This window comes from Falco punctatus (genome assembly GCF_963210335.1).
Source record: "Falco punctatus genome assembly, chromosome: Z".
Lineage (NCBI taxonomy): Eukaryota > Metazoa > Chordata > Aves > Falconiformes > Falconidae > Falco > Falco punctatus.
In genome coordinates, this window is record NC_137586.1 from 66747359 (window position 1) to 66767938 (window position 20580).

A 20580-nucleotide genomic window follows, 5' to 3' on the forward strand; every position below is an offset into this window, starting at 1 on the left:
TTGACTAGTAAAAGCCTTGGGCCCAGTCTTCTCAGAGGTAGGATGAAATGTAAGCTCACCACACCTGTCTTATACTCCAGATTTTTATAAAAATAGTAACTGTAAAAAAGATCCTAAACAGTAATTCACTTAGACTTACAGGGCCCTTGCTCGGTGCAGAATATGAACTTTTGTTCTGGTTTCGACATTTAACAAAATATCAGGGAAACATTTATTAATCTTGAATTGACAAAGAAAAGGCATGAGATGTCAGATAAAAATTACAGCATAAGATGAGGTTTATGGAAATGGGTGCAACAGTATCATGGACAACTTGTAGAGAGTTGTTTTTTTTTTTTTTTTCTTTCAGATTATCAAGTCTATTTCTTGGGCAATTAGCAATAGTGTCTCCTTTTGGCAATTTGATTCATCCATGAAAGATTGAACAATATGAAGCATTTATACTAGAACTGCTGTAAGGACAGCTTGGAGATATATGTCTTACTCTAAAATTAATGTAAACTACTAATTATAACTAGTGAACATAAAAAGGAAATTTTCTAGGGAAAGTAAGATTTGTGGAAAAAGGAGAGATTTTTATTTTTTGCTACCCCCCTCTTTTTTTTTTTTTTTTTTTTTTTTTTGCTAGACTTCCAGCCATCCATAATAAGGCAGAATACATCTGTAACTCTGTATCTCCTTGGTGAGTTACAACACCAATAGGACTCTAAAAGGATATTTAGCAAGTATATTTCATTTGTTCTCAATTTTCATGGTTTTAATGAATGCTTTATGCTTTTTGTCACACATCAATGTATATACCAACACATAGGTAACATTTGTATGTGCGGTTGCAACAGAGCATAGTTGCCGTAAATAAAATAATAATGACAATTTGATGTAACTTGTAGCTTTTTTGTTGTTTGTTTGTTTGTTTAAAGCTTTGTTGGCTTACATCTCCCTCTAAAAGGCATGTGCTGCAACAAAGTTTATTAATTCCTAACATAAAAATGTTACTTTCCTGACAATGTCTGAGATACTCAGTGATACTAAAGTATCTGAAATACTTTGTTTGCCTGAAGTAGAAACAAAGTTGGATTTTTTTGATTAATACATTGTAAACTATGTAAATGTAAACAATTTATTAGATAAATTTCTCTACCAATGTTACAGTTTCTTTCAAAATTGTTTTCAAATGTGTGCTTATATTTATATATTTACTTGTGTTTATGTACATATTCTTTCAGGATTATGAAAAATCTTCCTGAAACAGCTGGTTCTAGTTGCAGTGCTGCAGTTGGTTTGGCACTTAGGGAAACCCAGACACTTCACTATGGCATTGTGGGTCTGCTGCTGTCCAAGACTTCACTCAGGAACAATAAAGTAAACATGTTTTTCAAGAAGAGAGGAAGGCTCTTCCATTAAAGTGTGTTAGTATTTCAGTAGGGACTTCCTTTTTCCCTTCAGTTATGCAATGATGCCAGGGAATCTAACGCATCATTTAGACTTCTGTTTATTTAGTTACCAGATGTTTGTCCTTCTTAGTCTTGGATATCCATGCACGATAGTGTTGGCTGGCAGCCAGAAAGCCTCTGTAGTTTCCAGCATGAATAGCTGAGATATATAGATGACTTGACAAAGTCCATAAAATAAAATTCTTCTTCTGCTTGAAATGTCTATGTTCTGCTTGCCTAACCAGGGTGATGTAAACCACCACAAGCTTTTGTATCAGGAGGGCTGCATCACTTTATACTAATTCAGGATTCTGACAGGGGTCTAAAAAAAAAGTTCATTAAATTTTCTTTTAAATTTCAAAACAAGTTTTGCTGGTTGTGTTTGATCAAAAAAAAGTTTTGTCATAGGTTCCTGTAATGAACACTCATTACTGAATGTCAGTACTTGTTTTCTTGTATTTTCTTTCTGTAAGTATTCACATGAGCTAGTGAACAAAAGCTTACTTCAAGTGGAGTTCAGGTTTAATGCGGATTGTGAAATTTAAATGTTGTAGCAGCAAGCAACTCTATAACAGAGATTTGAAGTTGTAAGAGTTCCATTGATTCAGTCAGTGATCAAAGCTAATAACATTTGGCATTTTAATCAAAGAATATTGGAACTTAAAGTTCAGATTTTGAACAGACAGCAACAAGGGAAACAAAATATGCTAAATGCATCTCTGAATATCTTTGAAAAAAAACCCAGATATTTGAAGAAAATGGTGTGTGAGGACTTTCTAAGAAGGAACTCATCAGACAATTTATAAAGTGTTAACTTATTTTAAAATATTGGTGACATGTCATTCTGTAAAGTCAACCTAGGGAAATAAAGTGTATAGGAACTGTCTCCATATCATAATATTTTTGTCTCACTATTCTTCTAGTTTCTCAGCAACTATATGTTGGTCACCATTAAAATTCTACTGCCTGGTGATTGTTAGTATTAGTCTCTAAAAATACGGTACATATATGCAGGTTTTTAGGTGACCTCATTATTACTTAGATTAACCAATTTTTTTAACCTTGAAATCAGCGGGTAGAAGGCAATTTATGATGTGTGATTTATAAAGCAGCTAAATGGTGCTAATTCCTGTTTTCAGCAAAAGTGAATTTTGGTAAGACCCAAAGGAACATGAATATTACATAGCATACTTTTGAAAAATAACTGAAAATGCAATTTAAGCTCACAAGTCTTTAAGGACATTTTATAAGTTTTACTTGTTGTAATTCCTCAGCTGATGAAGGCAAAGAGTATTTTTAGCTGTTAAACCCCAAACATATTTTACTTTATGGTATTGAAGTATTCATAGATGGCTGAATCTAATCAAAGGCACATTTAACCTACAGTACTATTTACAATGCTGTCCAGAACTGAATGCTTATGAAGAGGGCACAAAATTACACAGTGAGACATGGAGCTTAAGAGCCAGGCAAAGACCAGTGTGAGGTGTTTTCTTGACCAAATGAATCTCATTCTCCATTTAATCTTTATCAAAATATGAGCATAACTACCTTTTTTAGTCTGGTGTACATTCATTTTTAAAAATCCAGAAGTGTTTTCACTGGTGGGACAGCTTTATTTCCATCAGCAAGGGAAAATAGTTAGAAAGACATAAAGTTAGTAAAGGCGGCATTTACACGCTTTGGAGTGCAACTGATACTAAAAAGAAAATGACAGCAAAGTAATTGTGTTTCAATACTGTCACTTCACTTAATGTGAAGGCTCAGCATAATTGTGCTCAATTTGTCTCTGTTTAACTGTTGTCAAACTTTGCAGTGCCATGCTTTGTCTTTGCATAGCACTGACATCATCCTGCCTGGCATGTTCACACAGAAGTCTTCATGAGCCAGCATGAGGTCATGTGAGTCTGAGCTGTAAAATATTTCTACTGATGCTTCTCATTTGTTGGGGAAGGGAAACATTAATTAAGATCATCAGAGGATTGGACTGGATAGTCTATTTTAGTTTTCAGGTTTCTTTTCTGATACCCATTTTTTCTACTCGCCATTCAAAATTTTTCTGAGTAATAGCCATCCATTCTGGTGTTGGGTCCCAGGAGTTGTTTATATGTTATTTTATTTCTTTTCATCTGTAGTTCCTTTATAGGTATCCCTTCATAATGGATAAACCAGCTGGTTGGGTTTTGATCTTTTTGGTATTGTTCCTGCTGCGAAGATGCTGTTTAAGAAGACAGCTCACTGAGTTTGGTAACTAATCTGCAATTTTAATGTCAAGAATCTAATCCCACAAAATGGAAATAGATACTGAAATAGGAAATGCAAAGTAGTCGAGGTCATATTTTTCCACTGACAACAGTGTACCTGTAATAGCCTTTTAGCAGCAAACAATGCTGACCAATGAGTATCAAGAATACAGCAGAAACATGGAAATTTGTGAACAAAAATGTCTATTCTGAAGCTGGTTGAACAAAATAGATGACAGAACTATTCACTTGCTGCTGGAAAAGCATCTCTTTGCACTATTTATTTTATTTCCAGTAGAGATAAAAGGATATGGCTCCCCACAGATTCATATGTCTCTTTTTCCTTGGAGGCAAGTGGTAGCTTTTTTTTTTCTAAGCATGCTTGTGTCCTTGTGCCTCTGGATACACTTTGCCTGGCTGGTGGATGGATGCTGAAAATGTATGCTGTGCCCAGAAGGATTCTTTGTAGCATACTTAAAATGGAAAGACATGAGTTGGAAGGGTGTGTTGGACTGTGACATGGAGGGGGAAGCAGGCAAAGAGTTGCAGTATGCATTTCAGTTATTTCTTTCTGTAGATTTCCATTTAGCTCTGTTTTCAGACAGAAAAAGGACCAGTTGATCCCATGACCCCTAAAGAAACTAAATTTTGAGACACTCACTTCAGGAAGCTGAGTTTCATAAGAAGATGTGCCCATCTCAGTCGTGTCCTTGGGCCGTTTTCAGCTGTTCATTGCCATTAAGCGAAGGATCACAAACTCCAAAGGGTAGTTTGTTTATTCACCTTCTCCTTTCCCCTCACTGTAAAGACAAACCTTGGGAGATCATGGGAGAAGCTGCTCACCCACTGGTGATGTGAGCATTCTGTGTTTTTATTTAAGAGCCATCTCCTGTGAGCAACACATCTGTTGGTGATAACACGGGGTGCTGTAGCCCTTACCTTCTGTCCAGAAATGTGTGAAAAATCAGTGTAGAGTTGTGTGACTGCACAGGCAGCAGAAATGGCCATTGGGTTCCAGGAAACATGAATGTCCTAGCTCAAGGCTCTTGTCTGCTGATCAGAAAGGATATCTTTGTCCAGAGGCAAGTGGGAAAAATGTATATAAATGCATAAATAATTAGTATTAGTACATGTTCTAGGTTTTAAAAAAACACATGTGCAAGGAATATAGCTTGTAGGTAACAAACATGCCTGCCAGTTTCAGGGAGGATCAGATGAGAATAAACAGGGAGATTTAAAGAGAATAAAGCCACGTTAGTAGCCTTGCACAGGTGCTAAGGCTGTCTTAGTGCATTATGAGAAAAATCAAGCAAGATTTAAACTTTGTTTACAGAACCCCCCCAAATAAGTGTGCACTTTATACTTCTTCCAAGTTCTCTGGAACAAGTGATTCTAATTGTGTCCAATAAAGACAAAAACTTTCAACATGGGAATTGAACAGCAGTTTTTAGCAATACCTGGAAGCTGTCAGTAACACCCTCATGCCTCCCTGCAATGTGGTTGAGAAATATAGGTATCTTGAATTTAAATTATGTGCTAGGCTGGATTTACAGCAACCTAAAGAACTTCATTTGGGTTTGGATACATGAAAAATCCTTCATCTTTCCCTGAAATTAATTTTTACAAAGCAGGTTGAGCTCACAAAATGTACTGGGATAATTCCCCAACCAAGGGTACAATTCATTTTTTTTGAACAGCAGGTATGTTGCTGAGACATCTGTTGATTTAGCTACCTGTTATGTTTCTTACCATCATTCTGCAAAGCATCATCTCTGGATGATGGTGCTCTTGGGTATTGCAGTCAAAACTGGGAATGCCGATTTATAGATACTGTCATCTCTCTTAATCTCAGGAGTCTATGCCCCAGAATATAATACTGCAGTACTTTTGTTAAGGAAACTGTGTTTGTCATGTGACTGTGTGACTTGGTAGAGATCCGTATGTATACTTTGTCACCTACCTGGGTCCCAGGGGAGAAACTATGATATAACTCTCTGACTTTCCAAATCCAGCTGCTGTTAACATGGTATAACCCTAGAAGTTTGTCAATATATTTTTCTAGCAGTTGCTTTCTAGATCAGTAATGCTTTTAAGAAAGACAAGTACAAAATATTTTGCTTATCAGGAAAGATATTGGTGAAATTTGTGAGTACTTTGACACTGGGTAGCCCCAGTATAGATTCAATATTTAAAATGAAAATACATATGATTTTTTTATTGATATCTGCACTTTCTTTAGATTGCCCTTTAGAATTATTTTGTGTGTGTGTGTAACATAAAAAGCTGAAAACTGGGAGGGTGGGCAAATGAACCGAAATTACCAACAGTGGTTTACAGAAATTGCTCTGCTGAAATTCACTTCTGATGATCTATGTGTTTTTGATAGCCGGGGGTTGAGCATTTAGAAAGTGTAAACCAGCATGGCTCATACTTGGCTCATATCAGCAGCAATACCCAGGCCTTTAAATCTGCATTTTAAAATTAAAATGGAGCCTATTATTCATACAGCATAGGAGATGCCAACATTCAGACCCCGCAAATCCTGTAATCATCACTTTTCAGCTAGTGAAATACAAGAGGAAAGGGCAATGTAACTGAACTATCACTATGCCTTTGAATTGGAGGATTTTTATTGTATTACATGGTGGTGGGACACCCTCTTCCCCAAACAATAATGAATCTTTTAGGCCCATTATGCCCTTCCAGTTCAATGGCATTTTCTTTAATTTAATGCCTTTTGCCTTTTAACTGCTTTTGAATTTGCCAACCAAATTAACACACTGCCCTGAACTGCTGCCTTGGGATTTATATTGGTTAAAACCCTCAAATGTCATACAATTTTTGTTTTCTAGTTCAAACACAGGTTTTACAAAACCATTGGAGTACAACTCATCTCATCTGTCTCATACTCTTGCGGTTTTATTTTGCTGAGACAGAAAGGCATTAACTGAGAGCTTTGCTGTAAATGTGTGTGAAACGTGCAGTGTGTGTGGAAGCAAGGGAACTATGAAGCAAACGTCTGCTCTAACTGCTGGAAAGCAGTACAGGAATGATGGGTTTCATATTTTTGCTTTTCTTCATATAATTTAGACAACAATTATAATCTTATCCATGAATAAAACCTTTTGTCAGGTACTCAATTAACTTAGTTGATGAACTCCTGACCCAATTTTTCTTAGATAATTATTCAATTGAGAGTAATTGCAGAAGAGGCAAGGAAAAGATGCGTGTTTTAGAATACTCTTCTGACCTTGATCTGGTCTATTCTGTCATATAAAACAGAAACTAGAAAAATCATATGTCCCAAAATTGTGAAAGTGCTCTGAAAACCTGGAGTCTGAAATCAGTTTTGGATTGACATTTCTTGCACTAGTTCAAATCCTCCATAGGACTATGTCACCAGACTTTAACCTGAACTTTTATTTTCTTTTTTCTTCCAACTACTACATGATATTAACAATTAATTTGTGGCAAATTTACAGCTAGCTAGTTTCAATTAACTTAAGCGGTTGATGCCTGAAAATAATGGAAGCCATCAAACACCATAAAATGCAACGACGTTGGGTCTCAGAACTCAGTTTACAGAACATGTGATGTTTGTCCTTAAAATGCATGACATGATAATTTTATATCTGCAGATTTCAGACTGGAAAAGTGTCACCATGATCTACTCACTTCTAATTTGGTTATCAGCTTCCACGGCAACAGCAACAAAAAGTTCGGAAATGGTAGCCCAGGTACATTGCTATAGACTTGATGATGGCTAAAGGATGTGAAGTATTTTCTGAATTCAGTTTTCACAGCCATCCTTGAAAAAGAAAGACCTAAGGAAACCAGCCAACACTTGGTTTGGAAAACATGGACCATTTCAGAATCTTGAGAGCTCTGCTTTTAGCCCAAAGTGAATGTTAATCATCCATTCTGTTTCATATTAGTAATTTCCATTATTTGTTCTTGGAATTACAATTATATAAAACTTACAGCTATCAGAGGCATTTCTTTTCAGCACTTCTTTTAAACAAAGATTAAAACCTAGCAAAAATCAAGCAAAACTCCAGAATTCGCCCTCCTTTTAACATCAACTTACATTCAGTAATGGAATTTCTGGATGCAGATGCACTTTCATGGTAGCTGTTTGTGTCTGCAATGAGCACAGTTTCTAGAAAAAGGTACAGGATCATAGCTGGCATGATAGTAAAGGTATTGCCTCTTTTATCAAAGGGGTGGTAAAACAACAGTGTGTAATAACATGTTTACTTAATCGTGCTCTGGCTGAGATGGGCTCAGTGCAGGCTGCAAAGACAGAGATGAAAGTAGCTTCAAAGTCTTCATGTGGTCCTGCCTCTTGGAGGTGCTGCAGCACCACTACACAACTGAAGCAATTTTTCTGCACCCTGTGCTGTGGAGAAGACAGCAGAGCTTTTGAGGTAATTTCCTCACACCATAGAAAATGGTTGACTTTTCTAGAACAATATGGAGATGGCCAGTCTTTCTGGCTGACTTTTCTAAAGCAATATGGAGATGGCCAATCTTAAATCTTGTATTTTTCTACTAATTCTCTTTCTCTGAGGAAAGGCTAAGCTCTGTGTAGTGATGACTCTTTGTAACTGAGGAGGTTTGTTTAAAGCTCTGTCTTTAACAAACCAGTGCCTTTGATCTGACATGTATTGTGAAATTTGACAACTAAGCGGTTTATGCAATATTCCCAGTGGCTGCCTGGAACACAAGCTCTGGCCAGAAGTGATTTTGTTTTGGTGGACTACTATAGCTGCACTGTCTATGAGGTGCTGAGATGGCTCTCTCTTTTTTTTTTTTTTTTTTCCACATACAATTTTATAAGAAAATGCAGATCATATTCAAATAAAGGCTTATACATTCCTTAGACTTCTTTGTGCTCTCTGTTAAAAAATATATCTGCCCTTTTTGGACTTCACATTGACATTTTAGTGGGTTCAGCTCAGATTACTTCAAAAGAAAAAAGGATTAGTGTGAAGCTTAATGCAGGGCCTTTCAGATGAGACCTTTAAAAAGGATCATCATTGCTTTGCTGGCCGACTAAAGTTCTCGTCACACTCTGTAATGGTGATGTGTTTATGGCCCTAGTAAAATGTACAGACGCCGGAATGGAAAAATTAATCATGTCAGGGGTCTGCAAGTTATTGGCCGTTCTATACTATATGTATGTGCTAATTTTTAAGCTGAGTGACATGCTGTCTGCACTGGAGTTAGAATGGTGTGTATGTAGTTGAGGTGGAAAACATAGTTTTTTGTTTTAATAAAGTTTCATATATGTTTCTCCAGTATAAATTTCAAGATGCATGTTTTTGAAGGACGTGTTGCCTACATGCCACAGATAATTGCAAAAACCAAAACCAAATCTGAAAAAAAATCTCCCTTCCCCTTGGTGTCTTGTCAGGTGTGATATACTAGTTTAATATAGAAAGGGTTATGGTGTGCTGCTTCTGGACACTTCGCAATTTCCTTCAGGGCTATTGCCAAGCTTTTATCTCCTCTTATTTATACTTTGTATTCTTGTTAATGTGTACTTAAACAAATGTTGATGTTGATACTTCTGCTCCATTTATTTCATATCATTGAATAAACACACAGGTTTCCACAAGTATAATTTTATAAAGTTTCCTGACTTGCTTTCTGCACCCTGTAGTGACTTTATGGTTTTTTTTTTTTGTTTTTTTTTTTTTTTCTTTTCCCCTGTTTACATTTAGAAAAATAAACAACCACTGAGTGCTGTCTGCACCCTTTTTATGAACATTTTGAAAAGTTCTTCTTGTGGAAGTCAGAGATGTGATGGCTGGGGAGAACTGGTATTTCTAAGATGGGTTAGTCTCGATGCAAATCTCAAGTTGACCTCAGATTAATTGTTAAGTTTTGATAGGGACTGCAGGATTACTCTCAATGCACTTTCTCTCTGCATTATTTGCCTGGCAGTATGGCAGTCATGCAATAGATGAAGATGAGATGTTTGCCCTATCAGTCTATCTATGAAGAAATATTATGACAAATGGAGAATCCTTGTAAATTCGTAATCTTAATTATGATCCAGAAACTATTCAATACTGGAAAGCAAAATTACTGTGAGTGATAGTGATTAAAGATGGTATCATTCCACCTTACTCTGTAAGCCTTGCTGATGCTTCAGCTTCCAACTTCCTTTGAGCTAGACAGAGAAAACACATGGGGAGATATCTTGATATTTAGCAAAATGCCTGCTTGGGATTAACTGACCTTTTCTATAAATCAGAAGTAAAGTTGCCAGCTGGGCACTTTCTCATATGCAGGCAGCAAGAAAATGAGTTGAAGAGCTCTCTGAAGCAAAACATTACAGATCTATTTCCCCTCCACCACTATTCTACCTCTTATACTATAATAATGCAAAAGCTATTATTGAAAGCAAACCAGAAAGATTTTTCAGCTCCAGTGTCTCTTCATTCTTTCACAGCAAGCACAATTATGCACAAGTTCATATTAATGACTATTTAGTTTCAAAGGGAGCTGCTCCTTGGTTGGCATGAAGGGGAAAGCATGAACTGACACAGCATACTAAATACTGTTATTTCATGTTTTCACCTGCATTGCTAGCCCAGCAGAAATGCATGAAAATTATTATAGCCATTTATATTAATAAGATATATGCAGGTAAGTCTGTCTAATTCAAAATATCTCTCATGCAAGTTGATCTGACTTAGGACTGTTTAACAGCTGACCAGTTCAGCTGCTGTGTATAATAATGATTCTTCTTTCATGTGTCAGAACAAACCCACTATCTTTACTAGGATTGTTCCTGTGCAAAACAGAGATAAGTGACAACAGAGTCAGTTCCAAGTTACGGGAATAGTGGTTTTTTGTATGAGACTAACCACATTCAGGCTTGAGGCAAGGAGTATCAATAAGGGCTATCACTCTGCCACATCTGAAGACTTACATTTAACTGAGGGAGGAACTTAATCTTTCTGCTGCACAACATTACAGTTCTCTGGAACTGCACCTATAAGGAGCTCTGCATGACCCAATTTTAATGAATGTCTTCACAAACAGTGCCTATATGCAGAAGAGATTTATTTCTTCTGCAGGCTCAGCAAAGTCTGAGTGGTTAGATCTATGCAAAACACAAAATAAAATTTGATGTTGAGAAAATGTGCTATATTTTCCACTAACTACATTCGTTTAGGAAACAGCGGGTCTTGTTCTGATCTCAGTGGGGTTACACATGTTCTGCACAGTGTATGTTCAGACTCAAGCAACAGTTTCTTTCTGGGCTGCACTTCAAAGAAATGATAACATAGGCATTCTCCTCCTTTGTTTTGCCTCAGATAATGAGTGCAGGAAAGGCTCCTTCTTGAGCTTTATGAGGGAAAGAGTAGTGTTGTTCCATAAGCTGGTGACTGAAAGCTAGCATGATGCAGTTTTATCTTGATACCAATCAACCTTTGTTTGCATCTGTATGTAGCAATTACGTGTTATGATCATCTCTGTCTTCCTTCTTGGGAGATTTTAAGTGTCCATGAACACACGGCTGTCTGAGACTCCCTCACACAGCTTCCCCACTCTACTTTGCTCTGCTTTGTGCATGGGGGCAGGTTCTAGCCCCAGTTCTCCTGGACACAGGCCATTTCTTGCTTCCAGTAGGTCTGTTGTTTTTCTCCTGCTTCCCATGGCACCGTCTCAGGAGAGTTACACTTTCCCAGGTCCTTGTTATATCTATGCTGTGTAATCTGGGTGGGTACAGCATGATGGACAGCAGGATGCCACATGAAACCCCAGAATCTGGGTGTATCTAGGTCCTTTCCTGTGGCTGGCTGGGAACATGGAGCACTTGGTCTGAGTCATGTTGTTGGCTGAATTACTTCAACTGGGCTGTTGTAAAGGTTACCATACATTCTGCAAATGTCTGACGAAGTACAATATATGTGTGCTGGGTTAAAAATCTATCTTGTGATTTCAGCTTTTCTGATTTGGTTCTAAGAGTTGGTTTCATCCTTGCCTCTAACCATAGATATTAATGAATTTACCTGAGCTATTCCACCTTTCTCTGGGCTTTGGTGTACTCCCCTGTGATAGGAGGCTGGTGTAGAAGTCAGTAGGTGGTGGAGGTGGACAGGGCTCCAAGCATCTTTTAGCCCATTGGAAGTCTTTCTACAACAGGGAACTTCTCTGCTAGACCTTGTGTCCCACTGTGCGTGTGTGTTGTAAGATCAGCAGAAGAATCTAATGTGCTTTTTCTGATCAGCTTTTTAATGAAGAAAGACTCACTGCTGTTGGTCATCATTGGCTGGAGCAATGGACTAGTATGCTTATTTACTCATCAAGGAAATACAGTTAGAATACCATAGCTGATAACTTTAGAATTTATTTGCAACCCTTAGCACAACATTTTACTGAACATTTAATTTATTTTGGACAACTTGAGAGCAATGAACAGTCATGATATTTTTCCAAAATGCAAACAGCCTCTGAATTGCCCATCTGGATTACCAGCTGAGTAGACCTCTGCAAGTCTGCTTCTCACCTACTGTCACTCTAATGATTGTAATGACAGCTCTGTATGAAGTTAATATCCTCTTGCTTCAGCCTTCTATTGTTCTGGAAACTGCTCAAGAACAATTAGACCAGTGTTATCTATTCTGATCAAGAGCATTGAGCAGAGTGATATTATGGTATCAAATTATTTGGAAGGCTAATTTCTTGATAGAATAACTAAGTGGTATGATCCTGCTTACAATAGGAAAGCGTGAAAGGAGCTGGATAAAATGACACAGAGTATGCTGAGACAAGACTCAGAGAATTAAAAATAAACTTTCCTCAAAGTGGAATGAGGGGCAAAGTCTCTTAATGCAAGATTTTGTAAGGTACAGTGGAAAGTACCGTGCAAATAATCTTGTAGTATCATGGATGGATATAGCAGGGGGTGAACTGATTTGACATTTTGTAGCTCAGTGACATGGTACTGCCCATGACTGCCCTCTGGGCTATAGAACATAGACTCTGTTTAATAAAATCATGAGGGTATAAATCAGATATCCAAACTGAAAGTTGGGCAAGACCATGAGCAATCTGACATGTTGTTTATCTGCCTAAAGACTATCTGCCCCACACAGCTCTGCTGTGCTAGCCTGGAGGGCTGGCCTTTGTCTGCATTGTACTAGCTAAGTACACATCTCTGTTTCACCTATCCTAGTCTTTCTGTGTATGGGATGGGGAAGTGTGGGAGAGGAAAAAGGAGACTTCTGGGAGCTTTGTGCAAAGAAAGAAGAGAATAAGCAGATGAGTTTTGCTTTTGCATAGCTTAGTCATGTTTTTTTCAGGTTTGTAGCACTATGTAACTCAAATGAAACTTGCAAGCCACAGCAAATATTCTTTAGTACATGCAATTTCAATTTATTACAAAAATATACTTCAGATATTTAGCCCATAGTGGAAATTGTGCAACATTCTTCTTCTCATCCACTTTTCTAAATAAATATTGTGAAATAACATTGTTCCAGATTTGCAGCATATAAAATAATAAAGCAGTAAGACAGTATGATGGTGCATTAATGGACTATAAATACATACTTGAGGTACACTGTATATGTAAAGGCTGAAGGCCAAAAGCCTTTAATCATCTGAAATGACTGTTAATGATCCATTAGGATGTAACTAGGTATATGTAACTTCTGCATTAATAACAATAAATATGTTCACCATAATCTTTGGGAAAAGAAAAATGTATTATGTTGAAGTCATAAAGGCTAAACTATTAATTAAAAGAAAGAATAAAGAAACAATACCTCTGGAATGTTTTTAAATGTTTTCTAAATGTGCTTGCTATTTGTAATAAGTATAGTGTGGGCTGTGTTTTGCCAGTCTCTTATTTTTCCACCTTCTGTGAAGATTTATTCCACATGATCCTGTCTGTATTTCCATTCTTCCACAGGAAGTGCCTGAAGATGCAGCTAAGCGCTCTTGTCTACCATGTTGTCAGACTCATGAGGAATGGAAAATGTCATTCAAATCGAATGGACTAGTAAAAGCCACTCATGCCAATTTAGTATGGTTTGGCAGTTAGAAGGGGAACCTACCACTGTTGTGGATGGGATTCTTGGCTGTCAGTACATTGAGTGAATAGATATAAATTTACATCGACAGTGGTTAATTCTTCTGGAGCACAGATGAGATTATTGTTCATCATATAAATCATTTTTACCATGATAGTAGTTTCCCATTCGTTTAGATTGAAAAGATACAACCTAAAGATGTGGAACTCAAAGCACGATTTTTAACATTCTTTCTGAATGAAAATGCATCTGTCAATCTAGAAGTAAAAGGAAAAATGAAATGCAATCTTGTAGAACTGAAATCAATATGCGATGTCACAAGTCTCCAAAAAGGTTATTGTGAAGAATGATATAAGAATAAGGTGAAATCAGAGAAGAAATTAAGGGATGTCTACACGAATATGCAACCCAAACGTCAGTTAGGGGCCTTCTTTATCCTGCATTTTCTGTGTTGTTTATGAGGGAAATGAGCTGGTTATCAGCACGCTGGTAAAAAATGAAAACGTATACCATTGAAAACACTCTGTAGAAATTAAAGGGAAGTTGGAAGAAGGAAGAATACAAGCACAAAGAATGGGAAATCTTATGAGAAAATGTAGCTTTTTTCCCCAGGATGTTCTGCCAGGCTCAGAGAGTCTGAATAGTTTGGAAAACAAAAATTTTTCGTGTCTCCTTGACCAAATGCTAGTTGCTTTTTACCTCTGTAGTGGACAGAAACAGAAGACAGAGGTAAGTGGGATAATCAATAGCAATTTGATTCTTTTTAAGTGAAGGGTATGGAAAACTGTAAAACAAGCAAACCAAAAAGAAACGACCTGACAATCTTGTGTCAAGTACAGCTTTATTTCCCTTTTATCTTTTTCTTTTGTGATTACCTGATATAAGAGACTAGAGAAAATGGACCCATATTCTTCTGGGACATATGAAATGACATGACAGAAGGCAATGGACACAGGGTTGGAACACTGGAAATCCTGACTTGACATAAGAAAAAAAAATGTCAGGATGGAAAATGGTTGGAATAGGTTGCCCAAAGAGGCTGTAGAGTCTTCACCCTTGGAGATACTAAAAATCCAGCTGGATATGACCCTGAGCATCCTGATTAATATTAGCCCTATCTTGAGCAAGGGGTTGGACTACCGACTTCCAGAGATCCTTTCACCCAAGATTACTCTATAGTTTTGTGGTTTTAATAATACTACCTATGTTGCTTTCATTGTCTGCTAAGTATTTCTGAATGAAAAAAACATATATGGATGTGGCAATTACAGAGAAGAAAACATTAACATAGAAAATATAATGATAAGTTGAATCTGGCTTAGCATGGTGTGTGAAATTTACATGTCAGTGTGGACCAAGTATAACAATTAATCCTTTAAAATAAATAATTTTTCTTACATGAAATAGAAAATTAATATCTGATTTGGTCAATGCTCAGCAGTTAAATTGATCTGACAGTGGTTCACCCATATCCTAATTGATATAGGATTACAAATCCATATATTTATCTCAGTTTCAAAGAGCCAGAATTTGAAAAGTCTAAAATTCAGTGATGGGAGAAATCTTTCACATTATGCTATAAATTAAAATGAGAAAAAAAAATTGAAATAATTTTTCAGTTAGGAGGCAATTGTTAGGCATGCTGTGCAATCGGTGCCCTACCATCAGTGTATATGTTATAGCAGAAATCAGAATTTGTCAAACTCTCTGCGGCAATACCTAGCTAATGAATCTAGACTGGAATGCATGGGGAACAGAGTAGCTCATGCTGCAGCTAAGGAAAAGACTAACATGTTCATAATTTGAAATAAACACTTTTGTTCAAATTAATTGAATGTGATTTAGGCAGGGAAGCTGTGAACCAGGTAATGTTACACTGTAATTTTGCTTAAGTACATTACCCCTTCCTGCATTCCCCAGCTCTGCAGTTTCCAGGCACGCATTACTTGTGCAGACTATTTAAATGTTTTTGTAAGGTCTCTTGCAACACCGAGGGAGATGTACTTCTGCTGTGCAATGAAGTACAAGCATGCAGAAACCCTCAGCTGAAGGTGAGGTCTTGGTACAATAGAAGAGCCTGCAATCTGCAATGAGTCGATCTCACTGCTCTGGCTAAATGCCCTTTTAGGCCAGGGACAGAAAAACCCTCCTCTGACCCCTGCTCCTTGTGGAGGTACACGGTTCTTCACATTGGTTATAATATATATTTAGGAGAAGAAGTAGCAATTTTGTTGTTGATACAACAGGCAGAAGAACCTTTTCTTTGTTGGCTTGGATGGCCTTTTGTCTATTTATGTTTAATTTAGGAGGAATAATGTAATTGCATGTTGTGACTGGTAAATAGTTATTTTTGCTTTGCCTTTATACTAGCTTTCTGAAAATGCTTGGTCTGGGCCTGACTTGAGTCCATCCTGCAGAAGTTGTATAGGCACAGCATTTTGTTTTATTGGTAGTCTTTCTATTTTACATTGAGAAATTAGTATTTGAAAGACAACTGTACTACAACTTCATATTTAGGACTCAGAACAATTTATTTGTGTGTATGTTTTTTTCATATGTTTGTGTGATTTTCTTTCTATAATCCTCAGGTTTAATGTGTCTAATTTTGTGCAAGGGAAGGCTTTGCATAAACGGTCTGTGTCTGCTTTGGCCATTCCCTAAAAGCTAAACCAGCGTCAACCAAGGCAGAAAAATAAGACGTGCACACTGCATTTCAGCCAACTGAAACTCTGTGTAGAATGTGCTTGAATATGTCTTGAAACAGCTGAGTGTTATGTGTCTGACAAGATACAGTGGACGGTATTGTCCTAGCCCTCACCACTCTTATCTGATAAGTCATAGGTTATTTTTCTTCCCCATTTGACACTATCATTTGGGAAATCCCTTTTTATCTATGACATGCTTTTGAGCTAGTATACTCCTGTTAAGGATCTGGTGTGTGTACTTTTCCAATATTAAGATAACAAGAAGAATGTTGCTGTAATCTTGGCCTAAGTTATGGCTCTTAAGCTGTCTGCACACTGAAAAGTAGGTGAAGTGTTTTGACAGAGAAAAATATGTGTTGTCAGTTTTGTGTTATCCATGGCTGAGAAGGGAAATGGAAACTGTACTTCAGCTGGTTCAGATACTGATGGCTAAAATGATCTGCTAAAACAAATTAAAAGAGAACTGTTCTGCTTTATGCCTCATTTCTTTTCCAGTGAAATGCGCAACTAAAAGAAGTGCTTGTGTGTTGGAGAGAAATCTTTAAAATCATGTAAATAGTGACCATGAAAGAAGCACCGTTTATGCCATAAAATGGTGCAAAAATATAGATAGTTCAGAGTGATTAGTTTCTCAGTGTTGTTACATCACTTAAATGTGTATAAGGGATAGTTTCTTTATATATGTAAAGTTACTGACAGTGCATTCAATCCCCTCATCAAGATTGTCGATAAATATATTAAACCGGACTGACCCCAACACCAAGCCCTTGGGAACACCACTTGTGACCGGCCACCAGCTGGATGTAACTCCATTCACCACCACTCATTGGGCTCGGCCGTTTTACCCAGAAAAGAGTGCACTCATCCAAGCCCTGAGCAGCCAGTTTCTCCAGGAGAATGCTGTGGGAGAGAGTGACAAAAGCTTCACTAAGATCCAGGTAGACAACATCCACAGCCTTTCCCTCACCCACTAAGGAGATCATCTTGTCATAGAAGGAGATCAGGATCACCAACTCATGATGTTTTTCATACAACCATGCAGGTTGTCCTGCACATGTTGCATGATGGCACTCAGGATGATTTGCTCCATAACCTTCCCCAGCACTGAGGTCAGGCTGACAGGCCTGTAGTTCCCTGGATCCTCCTTCCTGCCCTTCTTGCAGATGGGTGTCATGTTGGTTGATCTCCAGTCTTCTGGGACTTGCCCCATTTGCCAGGACTGTTGAGAAATGGTGGAGGGTGGCTTGGTGAATTTCTCTGCCAGCTCTCTCAGTACCCTTGGGTGGATCCCATCTGGCCTCACTGACTTGTGCATGTCCAAGTGGACCAGCAGGTTGCTAACTGATTCCTCCTGGACTGTGGGGACTGCATTCTGCTCCTTGTCCCTGTCTTCCAGCTCAGGGGGCTGAGTACCCTGATGGTAACTGGTCTTACTGTTAAAGACTGAGGCAAAGAAAACATTGATTACCTCAGCCTTTTCCTCATCTTGTGTGGCCATGTTCCCTACTGCATCCAATAAATCAGCGGTCCTCAAACTGTTTAACCAGGGGCTGGCGCGGATGCAGTGGCAGGCAGCCATCTGTGGCTGCTTGGTTTCCCACCCAACCCCTGGCGGGGGGGGATGGGGGGTTCTGTAAATACCGGGGGCCGGATTGAGGACCCTGGGGGGGCGTATCTGGCCCGCGGGCTGTAGTTTGAGGACCCCTGCAATAAAGGATGGAGATTATTCTTGGCCCTCCTTTTATTACTAATGGATTTGTAAAAACATATTTTTATTACCTTTCATGGCAGTGGCCACCCTGAGTCCTAGCTGGCCTTTCACCTTTTTAATCTTCTCCCTGTATAACATCATGAAATCCTCATAGGCCTGCAGAATTGCCTGCCCTTCTTCCAAAGTTCATAAAATCTCCTTTTCTTCCCTGATTTCCAGCCAAAGCTCTGTTCAGCCAAACTGGTCTTCCCCACTGGCTTGTTTGTTGGCACATGGGCACGGCTGCTTCTGCACCTTGAAGACTTCATTCTTAAAGAACGTCCAGACCGCTTGGCCCTCTGGGCCCTTCAGGACTATCTCCCAAGGGACTCTGTTGACCTGGTTCTTAAATAGGTCAAAGGCAAACTCATGTCCAGTAATACAGGTTTTTTTTTTTTTGTTTTTTTTTTTTTCAGAGACAGGCAGGTGTCATAAAAGGAAAGCAGAAGTACATGCAATATTTTTGAAGTTACAGCTTGAAGAGTCTTTAGTTTTCTCAAGAAAATCTAAAGAAAAATTAAATACCAGGGGATTTCAGTATATAACTGTTTTGTATGGAGACTTTTTTATGCTGTGGTGAGCAAGTATACTATTACGTGCATTACTGAATCCATAATGACAAACTACAATATAATGAAAAAATCAGTAGGTAAATTTATATACAAATGCCAGTAAAAGGATATTATGGAATCTAATATTATCAAATGCATCTATTGATTGAAATTATATATGAATATTTTCAGTCCAAGATAGTATAGATTATTTGAGACTGATTGACCTTATGTGCTGGAAATAATATTATAGTGAAGTTGTTCGAGTCTTTTAGAACTTTCAGTGCTTGCTGTATTTTTGGCTAAAAGCTATATGTAATATTTGCTTACCTGAGTCTGAATTTTAAAATCTGCATTATTGATCAGATATTCCATTAAGAATCAAATTCTGTGAGGTATGGGAACATTGGATCTAATATGCAGTGTTATGTACTTTCACACCAGAAAAATTCCGTAACTGCAGTAACAAGAAAACCCATATAGTAATGTTTTAGGTTTTTTCCTCAGTATTTATCAAGGGTAATACCTATTAGTAATTTCTTGAATGTGAGTAAAAGGATAATTAAATACAGGTATACAGAAAATTTAATAGTCTAGGTGTTAGGCCTCTTACAATTAGTCTCATTTTACAAGACTAGTTAAGTGTTTCTATTGGGGGCACAGAATGTGCTCCAACTGTTACATTACTATGAGAAAAGATATACTGTCCATAACGAAATAGAGTATAAAATGTGAAGAAGGACCGGAAGCACAAATTCACACAAGCCATCCATGTTTCACAGTAGATTATTTAAGATGCCTGAGTTTAGGTCAAGAAATGGCAGTACATCCCATGTGGTTCAGGTCTTCCTTTGTCTGGTAGAATAAATGACATTACCCAAAGGATGTGAAAATAGCTTTAGTGACACAATCAATCTCACAGTGAAAAATACATGAAATCTGCAGCTGACACCTGGGAAGAATTACCTTGGACTATCAAAAAGAATGAAAATATTTTATAATCAAATTAGTTAGGAGATCTAGTACTCTGTGGAACTAGGCTATCCAAATGAAGTATTGCAGTTAGTATGAAGTGTGTAGACAGGATATAGCAGAGATATTTGGAAAGGTGGGAGAAGCAGTAGGACATAACTGGTGTAAGTCACTCTTGCTCAATGTCATGTCTGGATATTTTTCTAGTTCAAAGAACTAGAGGAAATTTCTAGTTCAAAGAACTAGGAAGCTGTGCTCAGCCATATGAACGTCCAGATCTAACATGAAATTGGTCCCTGACACAGACCTTTGAGGTAGTGTTTTTTTCTAGAAGCAATGCTACATGGATTTCTTAATCTAGACACATAGTTGTATATTCTTTACTCTGTAGAGATAACAGTAGGAAATCGAAAGCTTATACAAAAGACAAAGCCAAATTTAAGCAGTTTTGTTATGACTGTGTGGGCAGAACAATATTCCCAGAAATAAGGCCATTTTACTGATGTATGGTGGAGTCTCCAGCAGTAGCAAATGGCCTGAGTTGATGATTAACAGGTACCAAGCTGTCTGAAGGACAGAGTGAAAAGAAAAATGGCTACTCTTTTGTTACTGTAATCTCTGGAAACCATCCCCATGTGATATGGCTGCTCCATTATGTATTATATTGCCAAGTTTGAATTATGGACTGATTTAACCCATTATAAGATTCAGTAATTTTATGAAACCCTGAAAAATATGAAGTCTAGTTACCATGTCTGTGTATGAGGTGAAGTTTCATAACGAAGCTGATAAGCAGGTAGATAACAGACTAATTAGTAGAATTAGTGTAGTCCATTAGGTGCTAACACAAGTTTACATGAGACACTCATTT

At 37.7% G+C, this 20580-nt stretch overlaps 1 long non-coding RNA gene across 1 annotated transcript in view; it reads left to right on the forward strand.

Annotated features, from left to right (window-relative positions):
• Positions 1–17443, forward strand: part of LOC308056424 — a 78544-nt gene extending 61101 nt beyond the window's left edge. The window contains exon 3 of the long non-coding RNA XR_013924825.1: positions 1–17443. This exon is cut by the window's left edge and continues 12189 nt beyond it. This is a non-coding gene — a long non-coding RNA (uncharacterized lncRNA).
• The last annotated feature ends 3137 nt before the right edge of the window (positions 17444–20580 follow it).